The sequence below is a fragment of the Rhinoderma darwinii genome, chromosome 4, assembly GCF_050947455.1.
Source record: "Rhinoderma darwinii isolate aRhiDar2 chromosome 4, aRhiDar2.hap1, whole genome shotgun sequence".
Classification (NCBI taxonomy): domain Eukaryota; kingdom Metazoa; phylum Chordata; class Amphibia; order Anura; family Rhinodermatidae; genus Rhinoderma; species Rhinoderma darwinii.
In genome coordinates, this window is record NC_134690.1 from 307125518 (window position 1) to 307152086 (window position 26569).

The 26569-nt window shown below is 42.3% G+C and overlaps 1 long non-coding RNA gene across 1 annotated transcript; it reads right to left on the reverse strand.

Annotated features, from left to right (window-relative positions):
- Window positions 1-6532: 6532 nt before the first annotated feature.
- On the reverse strand, window positions 6533-14056 carry LOC142761174 (uncharacterized). The gene is made up of 5 exons (XR_012883537.1): window positions 13286-14056; window positions 13079-13200; window positions 12695-12784; window positions 11171-12110; window positions 6533-7537 (listed from the first exon to the last, which is right to left on the reverse strand). It is a non-coding gene; the product is annotated as an uncharacterized LOC142761174 (long non-coding RNA).
- Between the last annotated feature and the right edge of the window lie 12513 nt (window positions 14057-26569).

Genomic DNA, 26569 nt, shown 5'->3' on the forward strand with positions numbered 1-26569 from the left:
TGTGCTTACAGATGGCATCACTATAAGTGTGATGTCAAAGCTTTGTAAATTCCCAGAATGCCTGTATGTTATATTAATATCATTGCTATTAAAGTCATTAGGATGAACAAAAAAGGGATGTAAAGTTACCTTAGTCATTTTTATAAATGCAGGTTTGCCATGCTGACAAACTTATATGTAGATAAAGTAGAATCTCCTTAGTCCTCTAAGTATTCTATATACACCAATTGTACTCTGTCGTAACGATAGTGTCCGTACACCACGATCTTCCCCGATCTCTCCAAAAACACTTGGCTTTACCGACGACAAGTGACCTAATGTGTTTGAGCGAGCAAGATTTGTTAATGAAATTATATAAATAACAATTTATTGTGCATCTGTAATAAACTTTATTAAGCACTATGAACACATAGAAAATATCACAGGAAAAGATTTGTTACACACCCCGTCCCGATCCAGCAAAGTTCTTTTTTTCAGTCCTGCGTCATCTGCCACATCCTGTGTCATCTGCCACGTCCAGTGTCATAAGCTGCCATGCCTAGCATCATTGGTACAACAAATCATCTGTGCCCAGGCATCTGCTACATATCGTGTCTATCTGGACTTTCATACAGGTACTCTTGTTCTTAGACTTTCCAATGACTGCTGTTTGATCAGCTGCCACTCCACTACGGCGGAGCAGCCTAGTGGATCCATATACACTGCATATACCCTGGAAGCATGACAGTACGCTCAGGCCATGGATCCCGCTGGTCAACCTAAGAGTAAGGTCCACATGATGTAAGTAGACATGTGTGACCTCTGAGTACGCCAGGATCAACTACTACAGGCGGTAAACTCCATAATTGGCTGTTTGGATCATCCTTCTGTTCCTCCTTTGGCTGTTACCACTGCTCCATTACCTGCTATTCCTCCTGCCTGTCCTGGGTCTTCTGTCTCGTTGCCTCTACCTACTCACTATGACGGGGTTCCCAGGACCTGTAGGGGTTACCTTAACCAGTGTACGGTTCACTTTAAGTTACGTGCTCATCTTTTCCCCTGATGAGGCCAACGTTGCATTTATTATTTCTCTCCTAGCTGGCAAAGCCCTGGCATGGGCGAACCCCATCTTGGAACGAGAGGGCTGGAATTTTCTGACCTACCACTGTTTCTAGAAACTTTCCTTACAGTATTCAATGAACCATGTCGAGCTGCCTCTCTGCTGACCCTCAAACAAGGGGAGTCAACTGTAGGAGAGTAAGCCATCTACTTTCGTACGCTGGCAGTGGAGCTGGCTAGAAATAATGAGGCCTTGGTGGATACTTTTGGGCAAGGACCACACATCAAGGATGAGCTTGCTGCTCGTAACCTCTCATCCACCCTGGATGCCCTTGTCCTGTTGGCAACCCGAATCGACATGAGGGTCCATAGGCCTGCCGGGAGAGACGGTCCTATAGACTCGCACCCAATATCCAGAGACCCTACTGCATTCTTCAGTTGTTCCACCTGAAGAGCCCATGCAGGTGGACAGACTCAAATTGTCCGATCAGGAGAAACAGCGCAGGTGCTCTTCAGGTCTGTGTCTGTATTGTGGCCACAAAGGCCATTTTGTGCATCAATGTCCTCAGCGACCGGGAAATCTCCAGCACTTGGGGTTGATTGGAGAGACAACTCTAGGTGATTCTACCCCTGCTACTATATTCTCTAACAGACTGTCTATTCCTGTAATGATCGTCACCAGTGAAGGATTGCACGGTGTGCATGCTTACTTGGATTCCGGAGCAGCTACAAATTTTATCCAGCAGTACTTAGTTGATCGTCTCCACTTGGCCACAGTTCCTCTGGAGAAACATATCTTGGAGGTCACCTCTGTACATGGACAACCTCTGCCTGACCCTATCCTGTCTATCACCAAACCTCTGAGACTACAGATAGGAGTTCTTTATTCAGAGCTGATAGCTTTCTATGTCTTGTCCAAAGCTATCAACTCCATTTTCTAGGATTGCCGTGGCTTCGTCAACATGCTTTAGTTCTTGATTGGAATTCTGGAGAGGTCCTCCAGTGGGGACCTCGATGTCTGCACCACTGCGTGCCTCAGGTTCGTCTAGTTCTTTCCCCACTACCTCAGTCACTCTTAGGATTGCCTCCACAGAATGCCAACTATGCTGATGTCTTCATCAAGAAGGATGCAGAGGTTCTTCCTCATCATCCATATGACTGCCCTATAGAGTTGCTCCCTAGAGCCTCACTCAATAGTGGATGGGTCTAACCGCTTTCCTTGCCTGAAACCCAGTCCATGTCGGAGTATGTCAAGTTGAGAAGATTCATCAGAAAGTCTTCTTCACCTGCAAGAGCCGGAATCTTCTTCGTGGACAAAAGGGATGGGTCATTCCGACCGTGCATTGATTACCATGGGTTAAACCAAGTCACGGTAAAAAACAAGTACCCTTGCCGCTTATCTCCAAGCTCTTCGACAGGATTCGTGGAGCCAAGGTTTTTACTAAGCTGGATCTACGCGAGGCATATAACCTGATTCGTATAAGCAAAGGTGACAAATGGAAAACCGCATTTAACAACCGAGACTGTCATTACGAGTATCTTGTCATGCCTATTTGAACTGTGTAACACTCCAGCATTATTCCAAGTATTCGTGAACGACATCTTCCGTGATCTTCTGTATGCCTGTGTGATGGTGTATCTGGACCACATCTTGACCTACTCACTCGATCTGACGACGCATCGGAAGCATGTAGGCTAAGTCTTGTTGGGGGGAGAGGGCCGTAAATTATACGTAAAACTGGTAAAGTGGTTATTTGAAAAAAGATCATTGCCCTTCCTGGGCTATATTGTCTCCAATCGTGATATTCAAATGGACCCGGAAAAGGTGAAGTCCATCTTGGAGTGGCCACGTCCTCAGGGTCTCCGAGCTATACAAAGATTTCTTGGATTTGCTCATTTTTACTGTCAGTTCATCCCAAATTTCTCTTCCCTTACCGCTCCCATCTCTGCTCTTACCAGAAAGGGATTGAATGCTAAGGTACTGGTCCCCTGAGGCAGAGTCAGCATTCTCCAACCTCAAGAGCGCCTTCACGTCTGCCTCTGTTATTCATCATCCTGATGTTACGCAACAGTTTTCTGAGGAGGCTGATGCCTCTTCCATAGGTGCTGGAGCACTCCTGTTCCTAAAGAATTCTTAGGGTATGGCAGTATCTTGCGGATTCTTCTCCAAACTCTTCTCTCCTGCTAAGTGCAACTACTCCATTGGAGATCAAGAATTGCTCGCTGTCCAGTTGGCCTTGGAAGAATGGAGAGACCTACTGGAAGAGTCAACTCATCCCATAATTATCTACACCGATCACAAGAATCTTACCTATCTGCAGTATGCACAGCGACTGAACCCTCGTCAAGCTAGATGGTCACTGTTCTTTGACAGATTTCGATTTATTCTCTACTTCCGCCATGTGGACAAAAACATTAGGGCCGATGCCCTGTCTCGATCATTTCAAACTGATGAGAAACCTCAACATATTATTTTTCCTTTTAGGATTATTGCCGTAAATCTTCTGCAGATCAAGTACATTCCTCCTGGAAAGATTTTTGTCCATCCTGTTGACAAGAAAACTATTCCCCACTGGGGGCATAATTCCAAACTGGCCGGGCATTCTGGTGTCCGCAAGACTCTGGACTTTATTGCTCATCATTATTAGTGGCCCTCGCTACCTAGAGATGTCTTGGACTGTTTCCTCATGTGCTAATTGTGCCCTAAACAAGTCCTCTCATTCTAAATCTGCTGGTCTGCTCCAACCTCTGCCGTTGCCTGATTTTCCCTGCAACACATTGCTATGGACTTTATCACTGACCTTCCCCCTTCTGCAGGATGTACTACGATCTGGGTAGTAGTGGATCGTTTCTCTAAAATGGAACATTTGGATCGTCTACATGGACTACCTCTTCATATTGTTTCTGACTGGGGTGTACAGTTCACGTCTAAATTCTGAAGAGCCCTGTGTAATCTTTTGGATGTGAAACTTCTCTTCTGCCTATCACCCAGAGTCTAATGGTCAAATGGAGAGGAACAACCAAATACTAGAGAATTATCTCCGTCATTATGTCTCTGTCCAACATGACAATTGGGTACAGCTCCTGCCTTGGGTGGAATTCTCATGCAATAACAATACGAGTGAGTCTACTCTTTCCTTTCCGTTCTATATTGTATACAGTCAGTACCCACGAGTTCCTCTTCTGGTGCTAACTGTGTCTGAAATGTCTCAAGTGCCTGCAGCCAATTCTTCATTTGGGACTTTTCTTCACATCTGGCAGCAGACCAAGTCCGCGATTCTTCAGGCAGTGGGTCGCATGAAATCATATGCCGATAATAAGAGAAGGGTTCTCCGCGGAGTCAAGGTCTGGCTCTTTTCAAAGAACATTCATCTGAAGATCCCTTCCCACAAATTCGCTCTCAGGTTCCTCGGCCCCTTAAAGGTGTTACAACAGATAAACCCAGTGTCCTATAAGCTCCGGCTGCCTCCTACTCTCAAAATCCCCAACTCATTCCATGTGTCCCTCCTAAAGCCTGTGGTCCTGAACTGCTACCTACAGTAAATCTCTTAGTTCTGCAGTTGCTCCAAGAGGTTCTTCTGACGTCTTCGAGGTGAAGGAAAGACTTTCTATCCAGTGAACTGGAAAGGGTTTGGTCCTGAGGAGTGGTCCTGGGAGTCCAAAAAGAACATTAATGCTCCAACTCACGTCAAGAGGTTCCTCCTACGCTCTGGACCTAAAAAGAGGGGGCTTAAGTGGGGGTACTGTTGTGCCCATGGCCGCTGACTGCTGGCATGCTGTACTCACCAGCACATGCGGCTGCATTCTGCTACTCTTGCCTTAAAGGGCCAGCATGCGCGCCAACAAGTTCTTCCCAAACCTATCCTCTTACACCCTGGACTAAATAAAGGGTTCTGCCCTTCCACTCCTTGCCTTGTGGAGAGTTGTTGTTGTCTTCCCATGTTGGTTAAGCAAATGGTCCCTTAGTTGTATCATGTTCCCAGTGTTCCCGTATCCTGCTTCCCAGTGTTCCCAGGACTGCCTTCATTTCCTTCATTTCCATCAGATTTTTTTCTGTTAAAAAATATGCATTGACTACTGTGAATACAATCACTATGAAGAACAAATGTCTTTTTCACTGATCTCCAAACTATTTAATTAAATCAAGGGGGCCTGCTACTTTTCCATATTGGATCTGCAGGGAGCATATATTTTGATTCGGATCAAGGAAGGAGACGAGTGGAAACTTTTGCCTTCAACACGGGTTGGTCACTACAAATACCTCGTAATTGCCTTCAGTCTCCGTAATTCCTCAGTGGTTTTACAGAAGTTTGTAAATTACATATTCCGGTATGTTTCCATTTGACAATATGTGTTGTTCTTGATGATTGACGCATTGCTACGGATTGGGCGTTTTTTTTTTTTTAAGACATGTAGCCGTGAACATTGATGTGTTGACTGTATGATCTGCTCATATCTTACAGACCTTGGTCTTATTTTTTTTTTGCAACGTACATTTTGTTTTTATAAAGGGGTCTGCTTGAGTATGTATTTTAGTCGCTAAGTTGAATTTTCATGCAATTATAATCACTGTTTGATGAAAAGTTGCATGAAGGTGATTGTATGTATAAATTAGTAAGTTGTATTTTTATATATGTTACGCTATGTGCTCTTGAAGAATGTTGATTTTGGTAGCATAGTAGCTGTTTGCAGTAAGCAGTACATATTTTTAACACATTTGTGCTTGATGACCAAATACTGCAATGCCTCTGTTTCAGCATTTTTAAAAGCACAAGTTCTTGCTGATGGTCAGGCACTTGACTCGCAATCGGCATTCAAATTCATTCATGGGGGCTCACAGGCATATAGCTGCTGAGTCAGGGACTGTTGCGGTGAAGGGGTTAATTGTGCGGCCTCTTTTCCCAGATTATGTATGGCTCTCTTAATGGTATGATTTGGTTGGTGGGTGGCGAAATGTGTATATTTAAAAAAAATAAAAATAAAGGAGGCCTCAAGCTTTACAGCTATATGGAAGGTGTTGTTTTTAAAAAAATATTTAAAAAAACATGGAAATGAGGAAAGAGCAGGTGTTCTGTGTGCAGGAAAAGAGTGTTTAAGAATTACAAAAAAAAAAAAAAGAAGAAGAGGTGTTCCACAAGGTGGACACAGATTTGTTTACTGGTTTGTTCTGGGCACAATGGTGTATTGCTGGGTTATTTTGTATTATGGTGGTTTTATGTCATATGCATACAGTCCAAAGATATTTAATGGAGTTGAGGCCAGGGCTCTGTGCAGGCCACTCGAGTTCCTCCACACAAAATTTGTCAAACCATTTCTTTATGGACTTCACTTTGTGCACAGTGTTGTGTATACCACTGGCAGGCACCGCTTGAATATTGCCACATACCCTGTAAACCACAGTATGAAGACTCAAGACATCAAACAAAATAAAATACCATGAAATAACTATTCGTAACAAACAAATATATTTATTTAAAGTTAATACACCACATGAATGATAAAAACATTTAAAATTAGCATAGAAATGCTAAACAAAAATCTCTGGGAGGGGGGGCCACCCTGATAAGTGGCAAATAATAAAAACCCCCACTCACCTAAACCCCTTAACAAACGTTCTATATATGAAGCATGTAGCAAAAAGAATGTTGCATCAAACCAACATATCCTGGTCCTGAACCATGAGGGGAAAAGGGGATTGTAAGCCCCACGCGTATCACCACAATGTGGCTTCCTCAGGGGTTAATTTGCATGTGAGAGTATGGTCATGTTATGTAGTATAGTCAATAAGTAGCAATTAGTGCAATAGTATGCACCCTTGGGCGCACTTACCCCCTCTCCATGCTCCAATGGACAAGCGGTGTGGCACAAGTTGCCGTCCGCTCGTGTGCAGTGCGCATGCGCCAAGGCCTGCACCATGTGCAGCTGATGACGGCATCCGCGCACGTGCAGTATACCCCGCGGAAGGTACGCTGTGCCTTGAAGAAAAGACGGCGTATTGCCCCACTGACTGCGCATGCTTGAGGATCGTCACCATGACCACATGATGCGTCTACCCGCACACGTGCAGACCATGTCCAGTGGGAAGGAGTGTGGGGAAAAAAGGAAAGGGAGCTGGCAATCTACGTTCGATTCAGCAGAGTTGAAGAAAAATAACCAAAAAGCAATGTATGGATGTACACAAACAAACATCCTCTTAGTTAATGGTATCCAATACAAATTTCATTAAAACATTCATTATATTAGCCTATCAATAAATACCGTATACTAATTTGCCTATCTCATATAGAGAGAGGTATATAATTTACGTGGAATACTATGTGGGAAGATCAGTGGAAAAATAAAAAAACATGAAAAAATTAGGTGGAACAATCATCACATTGCTTTAATTTTCTTTTTCTTTCTTCTTTGTCAAATAGTTTCTGTATCATCTGATACCCTCGGATCCCATTCATCCCTTGAGGAAGCAGGAAGTCAAGCCGACCGAGTATGTGAGTATGACCTGAGAGATAAAGCATCTTTAGTTTGTCTGAAAGAATTCTGCATGAGGAATGAAGGACTCTTTATTGGAAGCATTTTGTAATAGACCGACTATTAGATAACAAATATGTGTTGTGCTATCTAATATGTGCAATAAATGTGAAAAAAAAGAACAGAAAAAGAAGAGACCTAAATGAATCGTTTCGAGCATATACAGTGGAGGAAATAAGTACCGTATATGTCGGCGTATAAGACGACTGGGCGTATAAGACGACCCCCAACTTTTACCCTTAAAATATAGAATTTAAGATATACTCACCATTTCGTGCAGGAGCGCTTCACTATGGCCATCGGCGGCAGGACCCAGGACTCTCTGTCTCTTTGAACTCGCGCATGCGCAGATAGGCTGCTTCATCGCGCGAGATCTGAGAGGCAGGGAATGAGAGGAAAGGGCGGGCCAGAGGATCTTACAGAGATGTTCCCTGGCGGCTAATACCGGCTTCCCTCAGATCCGTGGCGGATTCCGTGCATCCCGGGAGCCTGTGTACCGGACTGCAGGCTCACAAGGTAACACACAACCTGTGTGTAGACAATATGTAGACTAGGGATGTCACGATACCAGAATTTGGACTTCGATACCGATACTTCGTTTAGTATTGCGATTTCGATACCAATTTCGATACTTTTGCCAACAGTAATAAAAAAAATTCTTCCGTTTTCTGATGTGAGGCGCGACGTGTGATGAATTTTAAACGCGCCTCACATTAATAGTAATTAATCCCATCATGTTTCTCAGTCATATTGGGTTAATGTGCGAGGTACATGATGGGGTTAATTACTATTAATGTGAGGAACATGGAGGGTAAATTCATCGCACCTCGCGCCTAACATTAATAAGTGAATGAAAGCCGTGTTTATTTCATTTTTTTACAGCGTACACATCATAAATGATGCAAAAACATTGTTGTCCGCGCCATTACTGAATGTGTGTATTTTATGTATTGAGACTTATTTTAATGTTTATTTAAAAAAAGGTGAAGGTGTATTTTTTTTAAAATTTAACAATACTTTGTTTTTACTTTATTTTTAAACTTTAATGTACTGACATATATCAGATATGTGCCAGTACATTAACCTGTGGACGGATAATACACAGGCAGTTGTTAGGACATACTTGGGTATGTCCTAACAACATGAAATATGGTAAGACAGCCCTGGGGTCCGTCAATAGACCCTGGGCTGTCTGCCCATATATGGTATGGCCCTCGATCGCGTCACAGGAATTCCCTGTGACGCGATCCAGGGGCATCCCCCCTTCTCACTTTCCCCTGAATGCTGCAGTCAGCTGTGATCGCAGCATTCAGGGGAATAACGGCGGAGATGAGCGGTTTCTCTGATCTCCGCCGTTATAGAGCGGGGCTGCGGCTGTGTAATACAGCCATTTCCCCGCTCCTGACAGGAAGTGCGCGCGCGGTCAGCATGAGGTGATGCGGCCGGCGCTGCACTAATGAGCGGCAGTTCAGGCACTGAAGACAGAACATGGGGGTGTTTTGTAGCGCGCCCGCCATGTTCTGTCTCCAGTGCCGCCGCTCATTAGTGCAGCGCTGGCCGCATTGCATCATTGTGACCCCGCGAACTTATCATGACTCAGGAGCGGGGCTGTGGCTGAATTACACAGCCGCAGCCGCGCTCCCATACATTCATGTGTTACTATACTGAGCTGTGCGGCTGCAACGTGCATCCCTAATGTAGACAATATCCGGCATATAAGACGACCCCACACTTTTGACATTTTTTTAAGGGTGTAAAAAGTCGTCTTGTACGCCGATATATACGGTATTTGATCCCTTGCTGATTTTGTAAGTTTGCCCACTGTCAAAGTCATGAACAGTCTAGAATTTTTAGGCTAGGTTAATTTTACCTGTGAGAGATAGATTATATTTAAAAAAAAAGAAGAAAATCACATTGTCAAAATTGTATATATTTATTTGCATTGTGCACAGAGAAATAAGTATTTGATCCCCTACCAACCATTAAGAGTTCAGCCTCCTCCAGACCAGTTACACGCTCCAAATCAACTTGGTGCCTGCATTAAAGACAGCTGTCTTAAATGGTCACCTGTATAAAAGACTCCTGTCCACAGACTCAATTAATCAGTCTGACTCTAACCTCTACAACATGGGCAAGACCAAAGAGCTTTCTAAGGATGTCAGGAACAAGAGCATAGACCTGCACAAGGCTGGAATGGGCTACAAAACCATAAGTAAGACGCTGGGTGAGAAGGAGACAACTGTTGGTGCAATAGTAAGAAAATGGAAGACATACAAAATGACTGTCAATCGACATCGATCTGGGGCTCCATGCAAAATCTCACCTCGTGGGGTATCCTTGATCCTGAGGAAGGTGAGAGCTCAGCCGAAAACTACACGGGGGGAACTTGTTAATGATCTGAAGGCAGCTGGGACCACAGTCACCAAGAAAACAATTGGTAAAACATTACTCCGTAATGGATTAAAATCCTGCAGTGCCCGCAAGGTCCCCTGCTAAAGAAGGCACATGTACAGGCCCGTCTGAAGTTTGCAAATGAACATCTGGATGATTCTGAGAGTGATTGGGAGAAGGTGCTGTGGTCAGATGAGACTAAAATTGAGCTCTTTGGCATGAACTCAACTCGCCGTTTTTGGAGGAAGGGAAATGCTGCCTATGACCCAAAGAACACCGTACCAACTGTCAAGCATGGAGGTGGAAACATTATGTTTTGGGGGTGTTTCTCTGCTAAGGGCACAGGACTACTTCACCGCATCAATGGGAGAATGGATGGAGCCATGTACTGCCAAATCCTGAGTGACAACCTCCTTCCCTCCACCAGGACATTAAAAATGGCTCGTGGCTGGGTCTTCCAGCACGACAATTACCCGAAACATACAGCCAAGGCAACAAAGGAGTGGCTCAAAAAGAAGCACATTAAGGTCATGGAGTGGCCTAGCCAGTCTCCAGACCTTAATCCCATCGAAAACTTATGGAGGGAGCTGAAGTTCCGAGTTGCCAAGCGACAGCCTCGAAATCGTAATGATTTACAGATGATCTGCAAAGAGGAGTGGGCCAAAATTCCATCTAACATGTGTGCAAACCTCATCATCAACTACTAAAAATGTCTGACTGCTGTGCGTGCCAACAAGGGTTTTGCCACCAAGTATTAAGTCTTGTTTGCCAAAGGGATCAAATACTTATTTCTCTGTGCACAATGCAAATAAATATATATAATTTTGACAATGTGATTTTTTTTATATAATCTATATCTCACTGGTAAAATTAACCTAGCCTAAAAATTCTAGACTGTTCATGTCTTTGACAGTGGGCAAACTTACAAAATCAGCAAGGGATCAAATACTTATTTCCTTCACTGTAGATCATAAGTGAAAAAATGTTGTTAACATAAAAAAAGTGTTAGATGATGTGAAATGGTGATTAAATTATAATGTGCATAATTAACTTTGTTTCATGATTTGCAAAATCAAGTATGCAATAATTCCTCATTCATGCCCCTAGGAGACATGCATCCAACATTATAGATCCACCTGGATTCATGTTGTAAAAGTTTGGGAACTATGTTGCCCCCTCTAATGTTGGACTGTATGTGTTCCAAGCCAGTTACCTGTAGACTGGAGGTCTTACATTTATGGGCCTGCAGAAAATGTGAAGCCACCGAAGTCAGGATCTATTTTGTTTGACATCTTTGTCCGCCAGAGTGATAGTTGATATGTGTTATTGTATTCTTTTGCGCAATTCCTGGCTTGTTTGATCTATGTAAACCTTTGGATAGGAGCAAGTAAGTGCATAGATAACATTTTTGGTTCGACAATTAATATATATGACTTGAGTTGGTATTGTTTTTTTGTCAATTGGATCTATGAAAGTGTCCATAGAATTGACAAATATTACAGTCACCACATGCATATGAGCCTTTGAGCTTGACTCCTCTTCCCAGATGTACCATTGGTCTGGAAAAATTACTTTGTGTTACACGGTCTCTCAGGTTATGAGCCCTTCTAGCCGTCAAAAGGGGTCTCTCAGTGATACGTGGGATGAGCTTAGGTTCGCATAGCAGGATGTTCCAATTTCTATCCAAGACCTTGATCACATCATTCCATTGTTATAGGCCGTGATGATCCTGAGCTTATTATCTTGAACCCGGTATTTAGGTATAAATGTCTGGGCCCTGTTGCTATTTGATGCCTTTTGGAATGCATTAGAGATGACCTTTTGGGGATATCCCCTCAGTTTAAATCTCTCACTTCTCTCGTCTTTCGCATGAAGCTTGAAGTCCTGTTCCTCACTACAATTTCTCCTAATTCTGAGGAATTGTCCTGTCGGTATACCGTTCTTTAGGTGCGGTGGATGAAAATTTTGATAATTCAATAGATTATTGGTGGATGTTTCTTTACGATACAAGTTGGTCTGCACTTGTGATCCACGTATTATGATTTTTAAGTCAAGGAACTCAACCATCTAATTTGAGATTTTTGCTGTGAAATGTATGTTCCATGGGTTTCTATTAAGTTCTTCAATGTAGAGCTTACATTCATCTTCTGTGCCTGTCCAAAAAATAAGAATGTCATCTATGTATCTCAGCCATTTGATGACATGCTGTTGGAACTGTGCTGATGGATACACGTGTGTTTCCTCCCACCAACCTAGGAAAAGGTTTGCGTAAGAGGGAGCACAACGTGCACCCATTGCAGTGCCAGAAATTTGATGGTAGATCTTTCTGTTAAACACAAAATTGTTGTGGCCAAGGATGAATTCGAGAAGATCAAAAAGGAATGAATCATGTTGTCTATTAGACGCCGTCTGCCGATTTAGATGGTACGTAAATGCCCATAGCCCCCATTGATGTTTAATAATTGTGTATAGGGATTCTACGTCTAGAGAGAAGAGTGAGGTTCCTATAGGAACTTCTAAATCCTTCAATTGTTCTATCAAATGAATGGAATCCCTGGTATAAGAGATTGTGATACCATGGGCTGTAGAAAGAAATCTATGTATGTGCAAGCCTTTTCACAAAGACTGCCTATACCAGCCACAATGGTCCTTCCTGGAGGATTTGTCAGGGATTTGTGTACCTTGTGTACTAAATAGAAGGTGGGTGTAGTTGGCTAATCAGTCTTGAAGTACTTACTTTCGCTGTCGTTGATTATCCCATAGCGAAGTGCTGCAGCTACAAGTCCAATTTTTTCTTAAAGACATCCATAGGGTCAGATGGTAGGACCTGATAGAAAGATGTGTTAGTCAATTGTTTTGTTGCTTCTTTGACATATTGCTCGGTGCCCCACAACACAATATTACCTCCCTTGTCTGTCTCCTTAATAATAAATGTATCATTCCAACTCAAAGAAGAGAGAGCTAGTCTCTCAGCTTTGGTGAGATTATCTTGTTGTTTATTTAAATATTTCCAAATTTTTAATATCCCTAGACACCAGTTCAAAAAATGTTTGTATAGGTGGACATAACTTAAATGATGGAGTCTTCTGTGAAGGAATTTTGTGGGGGAATTTTTTCTTACCCGATGTGTCTTCGCTCTCATTTTCCGTTAAGTCCAGAAGAACCCGGAACACTTGCTGATCTTCCTCCAGTAGGTTGTCAATCATAGAGGGTTGATGATATAAGGTCTTAAACATGAGTTGTCTACAAAACAAATAACGTCTGGTAAGCTCAAATTTGTCTAGGCTCCTTGTAGGCGAAAATGTAAGCCCTTTTTTCCAAGACTGACCTTTCCAATGATGTTAATACGTGTGGAGTGAGGTTAATAATTTGTAGTTGTGTTACAGGATTCTTTAGACTTGATGTTATTTCTGATAGTTGCGTTTGCTGCGTTTGGGAGACAGTGTTACTGTCATGCTGAGACAGGAAAGGGTCCTCCTCCAAATTCGCCACAAAGTTGGAAGCATACAATTGTCTAAAATTGTCTTTATATGATGTAGCATTAACATTGCCCTACACAGGATATAAGAGGCCTAGCCCAAACCCCTAAAAACAGCCCAGACCATAATCCGTTCCTCCACAAAATTTTACAGTAGGTACTATGCCTTCAGGTAGGTAGCATTCTCCAGAGAACACAGTTCCACTGTTAGTCCAGTGGCAGTGTGCTTTACACTGTTCCAGCTGACGCTTGACATTGCGCATGGTGGTCTTAGGCTTGTGTGCAGCTGCTAGACAATGGAAACTCATTTTGTAAAGTTTGTGATGCATAGTTCTTATAGTGATTTCACTTCCAGAGACAATTTGGAACTCTATAGTAAGTGATGCAATAGGGCATAGGTGATTATTACATGCCATACTCTTCAGAACTTTTCATCACTCCGAGGCCCTACTTGTGAGTTTGTGAGCAGTTATTATTTTTAGAGACTTCAATTTCACATTAAACCAGCTTAACTCTCTACATATATTGTTTAACTTTCTGTATTGTGTTTAGTCATATTGTCCAATTTTGTGTTACATTGTACTTTCTTTTACTTTTGTGATATGTGACATCTGTACCTATTCCTATTAAAAGACAAAACAAAAAGATTAAACATAGCAGTTAAATCAATGGCCCACAGTTATTATTCAGTTTATGCCTGATTTTGGTGAAAATTATACATGTTAAAAATGTGCATCTAACATTGTGCCAAATTTGCAACATTTCGCCCTAGAAAAAAACAGACTAGAAAAGTGGTTAAGCTGTAAATTTACACTTAGACTCAAAGGACAAATGTACAGCTGCTCAAAGCAGGCGTACAAAGAAATTCAAATAGTCAGACAGTACCAAATGCACCAGATTTATCAGAAGTCGTGCCAAATACCCTCTCCAGTTTCATTAACACAGAATACGCCATTATTAACAAATATGGGCCAATGTATAATTCTGCATTTAATTATGCAAACCCCATACTTTTACAGTCACAATTTTTTTTCATTGTTGACTACACGAATATCATGCCATTTAATATCAGTAACATCATGCATATTCATTTAATACAATTCTAGTGATATCGAGGTCTTCAAGATGATATCCGCAAAACACCATATACATTTTTGTGTATATATAAAGAGTAGTGGGGAAGATAAATTCCTTGAAATCATAATAGAAAATAAATTAAATATTATTTTATAACTTTGCCTGTACGAGAAGAGATAAATTATAGTCTCCTTATCAGAGAGGAACAGGGACAATGAATTTATCCACAACAATGACATTGGGGAATATCAGGGTAGCGTACCTCCCAAATTTTGAACAATGGAATGTGGTAATTTTTTACGTTAAGTCATGCCTTTAACCCTGTACAATCCATGCCCATGTGTAAGAGGGTGGGGGAGAATTCCCAACTGTTAAAGGGAATGTTTATGCCTATTTTGTATATTTGTACATATGCCAGAATATGGTATGTTTATTTATGCACTGTGCCTTTAACTTCTTACTGACATTTCATGTAACTGTATGTCATAATTGAGGATAGTATGTAGCAGGCTCAAGTGCAAAGCCTACTTCATACCCAGTGGGTGTCAGCAGTATGTTACAGCCCACACCTCACTCTAATGTGCATTATCAGAGATAACTCCAATGTTGTAGTTTATTACCTTTGATGCCGCGGTCAATAGCAACCGTGGCATGCAAGCCGTTCGCATCCAAGCTGTCACTTCACTTCCTCCAGCGATGCAATTGAAGGATGCGGATAGTTGTTATGGCTGTCTGGGGGCCTAACGAAGGCCCCTATGTCTGTTATCTTGGTGCTTCTATTAAGCCTTTATTAGGGTTTAATAGGAGCCGGTAAAAGATCCCTTTTCTCATGTTTTTCCTAAAGTGATGTATACCCCTCCCCCCCCCCATAAAAGTCTGAACTATATTAAAATATAACATTATTTATCCCACAGGATGAATGACAAAACAATAACCCCCAAACAAATGGCAGAGTTGTTTTTTATCAACTTAGCTCCCCATAAAAATGGAATAAAAAGTGATTTAAAAAAGTTGTACAAAACAAAAGATCGCCCAGCAAAAAAAATCCCTCAGACAACTCCATTGATGGAAAAACAAAAAAGTCATGGCTTTCAGAAATGGAAAGACAAAACAAATTGTTTTTGTTTGTAAAAGTAGAAAACTCCACCCAACAAAGATTTTTTTTTCCGTTTTTCAGTACATTATATGGTACAAAACTGGCATCAGAAACTACAGCTCGTGCTGAAAAAAAAACAAGCCCTTGCTTTGTCGAAATCAAATATGTAATTTATGGCTTTTGGAAGATGGGAAGGAAGAAACAAAATTGAAAAACAAAAAATGGTCACGATGGCAAGAGAATAAGTGCTGTGTTTTTTTGTGCTGTTCTTCTGCTCTCGTTGGCCCTTACCTTGCATTATGTGGAGTGTATTGGATAAGCTCCTTCAGCAACCAGATTTTTTTTTTTTTAGTAGCACTGCTGGTAACTTTCCGCTTTGCTTTTGGTCTTGTGATGCAACATGATTGGGTGTGACTGTACGTCCGAAATCAAAGTCATTTCCCGCAATAGGGCGTACAGTTACGCCCAAGCTTCAAACTGTCACCATGTCAACAGACATGGTGACAGCGTCCCGATCGCAACTGTCATATACAATTGCCGAGCAGGACTCGCGGCACAGGACCAATCAGAGTGGTCCCGTGCCGGCACGAGATGTGATTGGCCAGTCAGTACTGACAGGCCAATCACAGCGCAGGAGCAGTGGTTTGCCGGCATCTCCGTCTCTGACAAGCTCATTCCTGTCAGAGAGCTTGTTAGAGTCGGAGACAAGTACAAATACAGTGAAGAAGTGAAAAAAAGAATCCAAAAACCCAGCGATCTGCCCCTTTTGTGCCCACTAATCAGTGATCACCTCCTTTGGTGCCCACTGGTTAAGAAAAAGATATATATATATATAATATCATTTCAGTACCACACAATGTCCTTCTGCCATGCTGTGATCTGTGCCCATCTATCACCTGTCGCAGTACCCGGTCGGCATCACCCTGCTGTGTCCCTAGATTGCCCACTGCCCGAATTCCCTGTTATCTAGCAATGCCACGTCTCATTTAGTTTTTCCCCTGGTAGGTAGGGAACCCTTACTAATTGAATACAGCAGGGTCGCTGGTCTGTTCTCATTTCACAGTTGAGAGCAGCAGTTTATTTTTTGATAAAAAAAGTTTTAAAAAAAATAAAAAATAAAAAGTTACAAAAAAATGTGTTCGTTAGTTAGGTAGCAAGAGATTATTAGCATGGCCAAAAGAGTCTTCTCAGCCGAGGAAGAAATTCTCACAGAAATGCTGTGTTCCGATACGGACAGCGCGAGTGAAGGTGAAGCACAGTTCGTGCTTCCATCTTCCTCTGAATCCAGTGATTCTGAGTCTGCACCCCCCAGTCGGCGCAGAAGTGCCGTAGGTCCTGCTCTGCCTGAGCTGACCTGGGAAGCTGCGGATAATTAAAAGCCCAGTATTAAAGACTATTGGTCCCCTGATATTTTATATAATACCCCCCTTTACCGCACAGTAATGACAAGGATGCAATACGAAGCCATCCTGAAGTTCCTTCATTACAATGACAATAGTCAGTGCCCACCCCCACAGGACCCAAATTTTGATAGGCTATATAAAATAAGACCATTAATTGCCCACTACTCCCAAATTTTTTCCCAAGTTTATACCCCCAAAAAAATATTTAGGTGGATGAATCACTAGTTAGCTTCAAGTGTAGACTGCACTTCAGGCAGTATCTACCCAATAAAAGAGCCCGATAAAACTCTACAAGCTGTGCGAAAGTGCCACCGGTTACACCTACTCTTTTAGGGTCTATGAGGGAAAAGACTCCCAAATAGATCCCCCAGAATGCCCCCCCCTTCCTAGGAATTAGTGGAAGGATCGTATGGGATCTTATCCATCCTTTGCTCGGCAAAGGATATCATTTATATCTGGACAACTTTTATAACAGTGTCCCATTGTTGAAAGTTCTCTCGTCCAGATCCACCTTGGCGTGCGGAACAATCCGCAAAAATCAGAAGGGCCTCCCCAAAACTTTGCTGGGTCAGATCCTAAAATTAGGAGAGAGCAGAGCTGTCTGCAGCGACGATCTGCTCCTCCTGAAGTATAGGGATAAAAGGGACGTCCTTATACTGACCAGCATACACGACAGCAGAGGCAGCCTTGTCCCTGTACGCAGATCCACCACCCAAGTTCCCAAACCATTCTGCGTTAAGGAGTACAACAAAGGTATGGTATAAAAAGCTGTCTGTGCATCTTACACTGATGGCTTTATACAACGCCTTTGTCCTCTGCAGATATGCCGGCAGTGCAATTTCAGGAAAAGGTCATCAAGTCCCTGATATTTGGTGACCAGTAAGGGGAGGGCAGTTCATCCGGTTCTTCCGTCAGCAGGATAATTCCCGGTCAGCATATCCTCACAGAAATCCCCCCCACTGAAAAAAAACAGAAGCCCCCAAAAAAATGCTGTGTGCGCGCCAAGCGAGGCATTCGTAAGGACACCACACACCATTGCGAGACATGTTCCACAAAAGCCTGTGCATCAAACAATGTTTCAAAATCTATCATACCTCCTTAGATTTTTAATTAAATTATTCTTCATTCACCTTTTCTGTCTCTCATATTGGCCATGACCAATTATTCATTTTTTGACTGACCAGCCCCGTTTAAAATTTGATCATTTAAAATTTGTAAAAAACCACCTAAAACAAAACTAAAAATTCTCACTATACCAAGGACCCGAGGGAGTGTCTTTCTCACCTAGGTTGCAAATCTGGGTGAGAGGAATAAATCCAGATGAGATTGGTTGTCTCAGCAAATCTATTTTTGCTGAGGCCTTTGATTTATTTTTTGGGCTGGATTTTATGGAATGGTGGGTAGGTTGGTAGTGGGACCTGCCATTCCCTCTCCCTCCATTGCGGGTTTTCCAGGTTGTCCTCCTTATTTACTAAAATTAAAGTATTTCTTATTATACCCCTAGAGGGTTGTCACTTCGCAAATTAAAAATTCTCACTATACTCCTAGATGAATACCTAGAGCAGGGGTCGGGAACCTATGGCTCGCGAGCCAGATATGGCTCTTTTGATGGCCGTATCTGGCTCGCAGACAGGGCTCCTACCTGTCTATGGGAAGGATGCATGCACCGCGCTCCATCAGGCCGCGGTGCACGCTGATATTGGTAGTTCTTTGATGGCCTGATAAGCATTGGCGGCAGTGGTGAGCGGCAGGGAGCATGGACTACATTTCCCATAACTCCCTGCATAGCCGCGCCATCTGCAAGCACGCACCTGCGTCCCCTAGTGAAGCGGCATCTGCCTCCTCCCTTGTGTCTCCCTTAAACGTTCCAGAAACCCCTGGCTGTGCTGCTGCTTTGAAGGTGAACATTATAACATGGAAATTGTTACACAGCCTCATGGTCAGCAGCAGTGAGCTGCATCAATAAAGGGGCTGTGTAATACAGTGTGTCCCACCAACCCCCCCTTCCCACTTCACCCCTGAAAATAATCCCACATAATCCATTATATAGCCCCCCCCCCAAAAAAAATAAAAATATGGCCTTAAAAAACATCTGCCACCCATATTACACTCTTTGATTTGTTGTTCTTTAAAATTAAATACAAGTCAATGTGTGCACTTTATGTACAGTGAGACTATTTAATAAAGTTCAATTATTTATTACGCTGGGTGTGCCTGCTTGTATGTACCACTTTAAGTAGTAAATGCTTTAGTTCCCTATGGGTCTGAGCCTCTCTTTTTTGTTCATTTTCTGTAAGACCAACACTTTTAAAAGGGCCACTGACAGATACAATTGCTCCAGCGGTCACTTAGTACACAAAGGAGTGTTCCTCTCTGCTGCACTAAGCCACCGCTGGAACTAAACAATAATTCGCTGTAAAATAATAAAATAGATAATTGACATAACTGACAATGCGTTGTGTGACATGTCCAACATTCCAGCTTCTTTCTTCTGCGAATGCCTCAAAGCTGGTATTCTCTCAACATCAGGTGGGAAGAATGCCAGCTTCCAGTCATGCGCAGGAAAAAGAAGAAGCCAGACTGCTGGACTGATGTCATGCATCGCAAGCTCACAATGTAAGTTATTTATTTAATTTTTTACTGCTAATTACCATTGTTTCAGTCCAGTTGTGGCTTTATACAGCAGGGAGGAGCATTCCTTGCTGTACTAAGTGAACATTGGAGCGATTGATCTGTCAATGGCCCTTTAAACATATTGTACGGCTCTCGCGGAATTATATTTCAAAATATGTGGCGTTTACGGCTCTCTTAGCCAAAAAGGTTCCTGACCCCTGACCTAGAGGGTTGTCACTTCACAAATTAAAAATTCTCACTATACCCCTAGATGAATACCTTGAAAGGTGTTACATTACAATCTAAATCTTCTCACTATACGCTAGATGAGGGGTTTAGTTTTCTAAATGGGGTCAGTTTTCTGGGTTTCTAATGTTTTGACACCCCAGAGCCTCTGTTTTCATGACACAGGGTAGTAAATGCCATCGTACTAGGCCTCAGATGTTGCATGGTGCTCTTTACCTTCTGAGCCCCGCCACGTGCTCAAACAGCAGTTTATCTCCACATATGGGGTATTACCGTATTCAGGAGAAACTGCGTAACAATCTGTGGGTGCTTTTTCTCCTTTAACCCCTTGTGAAAATTATGAATTCGGGACTACAGCAACATTTTCTTTGAAAATCTAAATTTTATTATTTTACTGCCCAGTGTATGAAACACCTGTGGGGTCAAAATGCTCACTATACTACTTTAAAATTTCCTTGAGGGGTGTAGTTTCCCAAATGGAGTCACTTTTGGGGGGTTTCCACTGCACTGGTACCTTTACAAATGCGACATGGTGCAGAGAAATCAATCCAGCACTCCAAAAGCTAAATGGCGTGCCTTCCTTTCCGAGTCCTGCCGCTTGCCCAAACAGCAGTTTATGACCACATGTTTGGTATTTCCGTACTCTGGAGAAGTTTCTTTACAGATGTTGGGGTGCTTTTCCTCATTTATTTGTTTAAAAAAATAAAACTCTTGAGGTAAAGCTACATCTTATTGGAAAATAATGTACTTTTTCATTTTCACTGCCCAATTCCAATGAAATCTATGAAACACCTGTGGGGTCAAAATGCTCACTACACCCCTAGATGAATTCCTCAAGCAGTGTAGTTTCCAAAATGGGGTCTTTTTTGGGGTGTTTCCTTTATTTTTGCACCACAAGACCTCTTCATACCTGACATGGTGCCTGAAATATAATTTAAGAAAAGGAAGGCCAAAAATCCTCTAGGTACTCCTTTGCTTCTGGGGCTTTTGTTTCAGTCCAGTAGCGCACTAGGGCCACATGTGGGATATTTCTAAAAACTTCAGAATCAGGGCAATAAATATTCAGTTGTGTTTCTCTGGTAAAAAAAAAACCTTCAGTATCACAGGCAAAATGGATTGAAATGGAATTACGGCAAAAAAAAAATGAAATTTGCAAATTTCCCTTCCACTTTGCTTTAATTCCTGTGAAACGCATAAAGGGTTAAGAAACTTTCTAAACGCTGTTTTGAATACTTTAAGGGGTGCAGTTTTTAAAATGGGGTGATTTGTGGGGGTTCCTAATATATAAGGCCCTCAAAGCCACTTCAGAACTGAACTGGTCCCTAAAAAAATAGGCTTTTGAAATTTTCTTGAAAATGTGAGAAATTGCTGCTAAACTTATAAGCCTTGTAACGTCCTAGAAAAATAAACGGATGTTCAAAAAAACGATGCCAATCTAAAGTAGACATATGGGAGATGTTATCTAGTAACTATTTTGTGTGGTATAAATATCTGTCTTACAAGCAGATACATTTGAATTTAGAAAATGCTAATTTTTTGCAAATTTTCTCTATATTTTGGTGTTTTTCACACAAAAATATTGAATATATCGACCACATTTTTTCACTATCTTAAAGTACAATATGTCACGAGAAAATCTCAGAATAGCTTGGATAGGTAAAAGCATTCACGAGTTATTACCACATAAAATAACACACGTCAGATTTAAAAAATGAGTCTCTGTCATATGGTCCAAAAGTGGCTGCGTCCTTAAAGGGTTAATATGTGTATGGAAAGAAACCTACAGCTCACTGTGGAAGTGATTAGAATATGTTTAAAAGATAACATTTTGCATGGACTCCATCTTGTATGGTAGGCGTCCATTTTAGATCATTGGAATCCATCTTTTGGCCTGAAGGAGCCATCTTGCGATTAATAAGTAAAAAGTAATATGTCAGCAGATGTCTTGAAGCAATTCTATGTTATGTGTTCTTGAATTGAATGTTTTATTACTCTTGTGAGGAGCAGATCAAATAGCCTTGGCTGAATGAACAATGACATTGTTTACCATGAGGGAAGGGGATTCAGCCCTCTGTTTAAATGATTTAAACTTATCTGCAGTCTCCATTCTCTAGTGAGATAAGAAGTAGACACCATAACTTGTGTCTCTGAAATGTGTGTCCTTCCCATGGGACAAGGTTCAGGCCACCTGGGGCTTGGAGGGTGAAGAATTATTATAATGCATTGAAATATTCTCATTGGCTGAATCAGAGTCATTATTATGTTGTAGATGTTTGGCTGAAACCAAAGCCTACACCTTTCCTGTGATTATACTTATATACTTGTTTGTATCAATAAAGACCAGAGGAGTATTTTGGACATACCAGCAGTGTCTGTGTGTTATTTCTCCTCCGCGAGATATCGATAACCAATAACCACTGAGATTATTTGGACCTGAACAGGTGTACTGATAAAGGTGTTGATTGACACACCTACCTAAATCTTCAGTCTAATATACTTTTGGCCGACTCTGCGTTGACACTCACCTTCAGCAGAATCCCGTTGCTAGCTGCGCCCGGGTCCTCGTGTCGGCACACGATCTGTGGAAGCGAACAATGGTACAAGGCAGGTTCCAGCACAAAATAATTCTTTAAAGGGATCCTGTCATCAACATCTTACCTGTTAAACTCGCCTTACCCCTCAATGGCCGCAGCTGTCCAGAGTTCGTTCCTGTTCTCTTCTTTCCTGAAGTCCTCCTCTGTCTGTAAATATCGTCGTTTAAACTCTTCCCGCCTTTTATGGTAATTAATTTTCCCTCTTGGATGCAGCTTCTTAACCCTGCCCACCGTTGCCACCTGTCTGGCCCTGACTGGCTAAGGAGCTGTCAATCAAAAAGAAGGAGGTGGAGTCCACTCTGAGACGCTGGAGGAATGAAAATCTGACTCTTTTCAGATGAAGATTTGACTCTCTTCTGCTCATTTGCATACAGCGTGGGACCACTGAAAAACGGAATACTAAAGCTACAGAGCTTACTTAGAACATATTTATAGCTTAGATGACAATGATTTTTCACCCACTTTCACCAGGTATTGCTGGCTTTATAGCTAAAATGCTGGTGACAGGTTCCCTTTAAAGATGGGTAGTTTAAAATGGAAACATGGTTCCAATTTTATTGTAGAAGCAGTAAAACAGGGAGACAATATCCCACAGAGAAAGGTGGATGTGAATGATGCACTCTGCCTACGTGTTTCAGACGGCTTCCGCGTCCTTAATCATGGCTGAAGTGAAAGTTATGACCGCAGGGTTGGGGTTTATATCCGGTCAGTAACAAGTGAAATTGATTGCGTTTCACAGTAATTTGTTTGGAATGCAGAAAAGAGAAAGTCGGCACGTGCCATGTCAAATGGAGAAAACTGCTATATAGCTCCGAAATCAAGGTAAGTAAGCTTATTTTCAATAGATGAATATTGTTGTCGTCTATTAATTCGTTTTGCAACATTATTAACCCCTTAGCGCACCAGGATGCACCGGTACGTCCTGCATTGAAGTGCTTTAAGGCACAGGGACGTACCGGCACGTCCTGGCTAATTTCTGTCACCCTGTCAAAGGACAAGGTGACAGAACTGTTTATGACAGTTGACCGGCACAGTAAGACGGCAGGGGACCATTCACAGCGGTCTTCTGCCGGCGATCGCTGTGATTGGTCAGTCAAAGCAGACTGACCAATCACAGCTCCATGACGTGTGTATGTGATGACGCTGGCTCAGAAGCTGAGCCAGCGCTATCACCGCCGGGAATCAGCTGTCCGACGCCCCTCTGCAACGGCTAGGACCGGAGCTAGGCTCCGATCCGGCCGATTAACCCCTTCGATGCATCGATTAACGTGATCGATGAATCGATGTGTCTTGTAGCCTGTCGGCAACCACGATGGTTGCCACGGGCGCGGGTGTCAGCTGCTTGTCACAGCTGACATCGTGCCCTAACGGCCAGGATTTTGAGCAAGGCTCCGATCCGGCCGATTAACCCCTTAGATGCAGCTATTGCTGCATCTAAGTGATTAGATCGTACCCTATGGTTGCTAATGACAACCATCGGCACCCGCGGGTGTTTTCCGATGGTTGCTATGGCAACCATAGCCTAACAATCGCTTCCTAGTACGGAAGGCTATTAGGCCCCGCCGGGAGGCAAAGCCTAATAGGCTTGCTGTCAGTGAATAGCTGACAGCTCTAATACACTGCACTATGTAGGTAGATGGCCACACATCTGTGGATAATTATTTATTTACCCCATTATTATACCCCTGATGTTCTCCGCATTTGTCTTCAGTGGCACGAACTGGGCACAAAATATTGTGCACTAAAATGGCACATACCTGTGGAAATTTTCACTTTGCACCATCCACTGAGCATTCACTTCTAATAGAAAAAAAAAAAACCTGTGTGGTCAAAATGCCTTGAGGGTTGCAGTTTCCAAAATGGGGGTCACTACTTGGGGGTTTGTTTTACTATTTGACCTCAGAGCCCTGCCGTTGTGGGCTAATGCTGCGAAAATCACCAAAATAGGTCTCACATGCGCCTTTCACTCCTAAGCCCTGTCATATGTCCAGGCAAATGATAAATGCCTTGAGGGGTGTAGTTTACAAAATGGGGTCACTTCTCAGGGTTTTACACTCTACTCTGGTACCTAAGAATGCTCTGCAAATGCGACATGGCGCCCCTACACCAGTCCAACAAAATCTGTGCTCTAAAAGCCACATGGCACTTCCATTTTGAGCTCTGCCATGTGCCCAAACAGCAGTTTAGGGCCACACATGGGGTATTGCCGTACTCGGGAGAAATTGGGTAACAAATTATGTGTTGTTTTTTCTCCTATTACCCCTTGTGGGGAAAAATATTGGGTGCAAAACTACATATTTTTTGGAAAAAAAATATTTTCATTTTCACTGCCTCATTCTAAAACAATCTATGAAACACCTGTGGGATCAAAATGCTCAGTACACCCCTAGATGATTACCCTGAGGGGTAAAGTTTCCAAAATGGAGTCACTTCTCAGGGGTTTCTACTGTACGGGTAGCTCAGGGGCTCTGCAAATGCGACATGGCGCCTAAAAAACAATCAACCAAAATCGACATGCCAAGTAGCACTCCTGCCATTCTGAGCCCTGCGGTGTATCCAAGCAGCAGTTTATAACCACATATGGAGTATTGCCGTACTCGGGAGAAATTGCTTTACAATTGTTGGGGCGCTTTTTCTCCTTTATTCCTTGTGAAAATGAAAACAATTCAACATTTTAGTGGAAAGAATGTAGATTTTCATTTTCACTGCATAATCCCAATAATTCAGCAAAAAAACTGTGGGGTCAAAATGCTCACTATACCGCTAGATAAATTCCACGAGGGGTATAGTTTCCCAAATGGGGTCACTTTTGCCGGGTTTGCACTATTTTGGCCCCTCAGTGGCTTTGCAAATGTGACATGCAAAACTTGAGCTCCAAAAGTCAAATGGTGCTCCGTCCTTTCTAACTTCCGCCATGTGTCCAAACAGCAGTTTATTACCACATATGGGGTATTGCTGTGCTCAGAAGAGTTTGCTTTAGAAATATTGGGGTGTTTTTTCTCCTTTATCTGTTGTAAAAATGAAAAAATCTGAGCTAAAACGACATTTTATTAGAAAAAAATTTAGATTTTCTATTTCACGGCATAATTCCCATAAATTCAGCAAAAACCGTGTAGGGTCAAAATGCACACTACACCCCTAGAAAATTCCTTGAGGGGTGTAGTTTCCAAAATGGGGTCACTTTTGGGGAGTTTCCACTGTTATGGTCCCTCCAGGGCTTTGAAAACACGACATGGCACCGAAAACCATTCCAGCAAAATCTGCGCTCCAAAATCCAAATGGCCCTCGTTCCCTTCTGAGCCCTGCCGTGGGTCCAAACAGCAGTTTATCACCACATATGGGGTATTGCCGTAATCGGGAGACATTGCTTTACAAATGTTGGGCTTTTTCTCCTTTATTCCTTGTCAAAACTAAAACATCATTTCATTTTCACAGACCAGTTCCAATAAATTTAGCAAAAAACCTGTGGGCTAAAAATGCTAACTCTACCTCTTGAAAAATGCCTTGAGGGGTGTAGTTTCCAAAATGGGGTCACTTTTGGGGGGTTTCCACTGTTTTGGCACCACAAGACCTCTTCAAACCTGACATGGTGCCTAAAATATATTCTAATAAAATAGAGGCCCCAAAATCCACTAGGTGCTCCTTTGCTTCTGAGGCCGGTATTTCAGTCCATTACCACACTAGGGCCACATGTGGGATATTTCAAAAAATTGCAGAATCTGGGCAATAAATATTGAGTTGCATTTTTGGGTAAAACCTTCTGTGGTACAGAAAAAACTGTATTACAAATTAATTTAGTAAAAAAAAAATTGAAATTTGTACATTTCACCTCTACTTTGCTTTATTTCCTGTGAAATGCCTAAAGGGTTAAAAAAAAAAATCTGAATGTGGTTTTGAATACTTTGAGGGGTGCAGTTTTTAAAATGGGGTGTTTTATAGGGGGTTTCTAATATATAAGGCCCTCAAAGCCACTTCAGAACTGAACTGGTCCCTGAAAAAATAGCCTTTTGAAATTTTCTTGAAAATGCGAGAAATTGCTGCTAAAGTTCTAAGCCTTGTGAGGTCAAAGAAAAATAAAAGCACGTTCAAAAAACGATGCAAACAA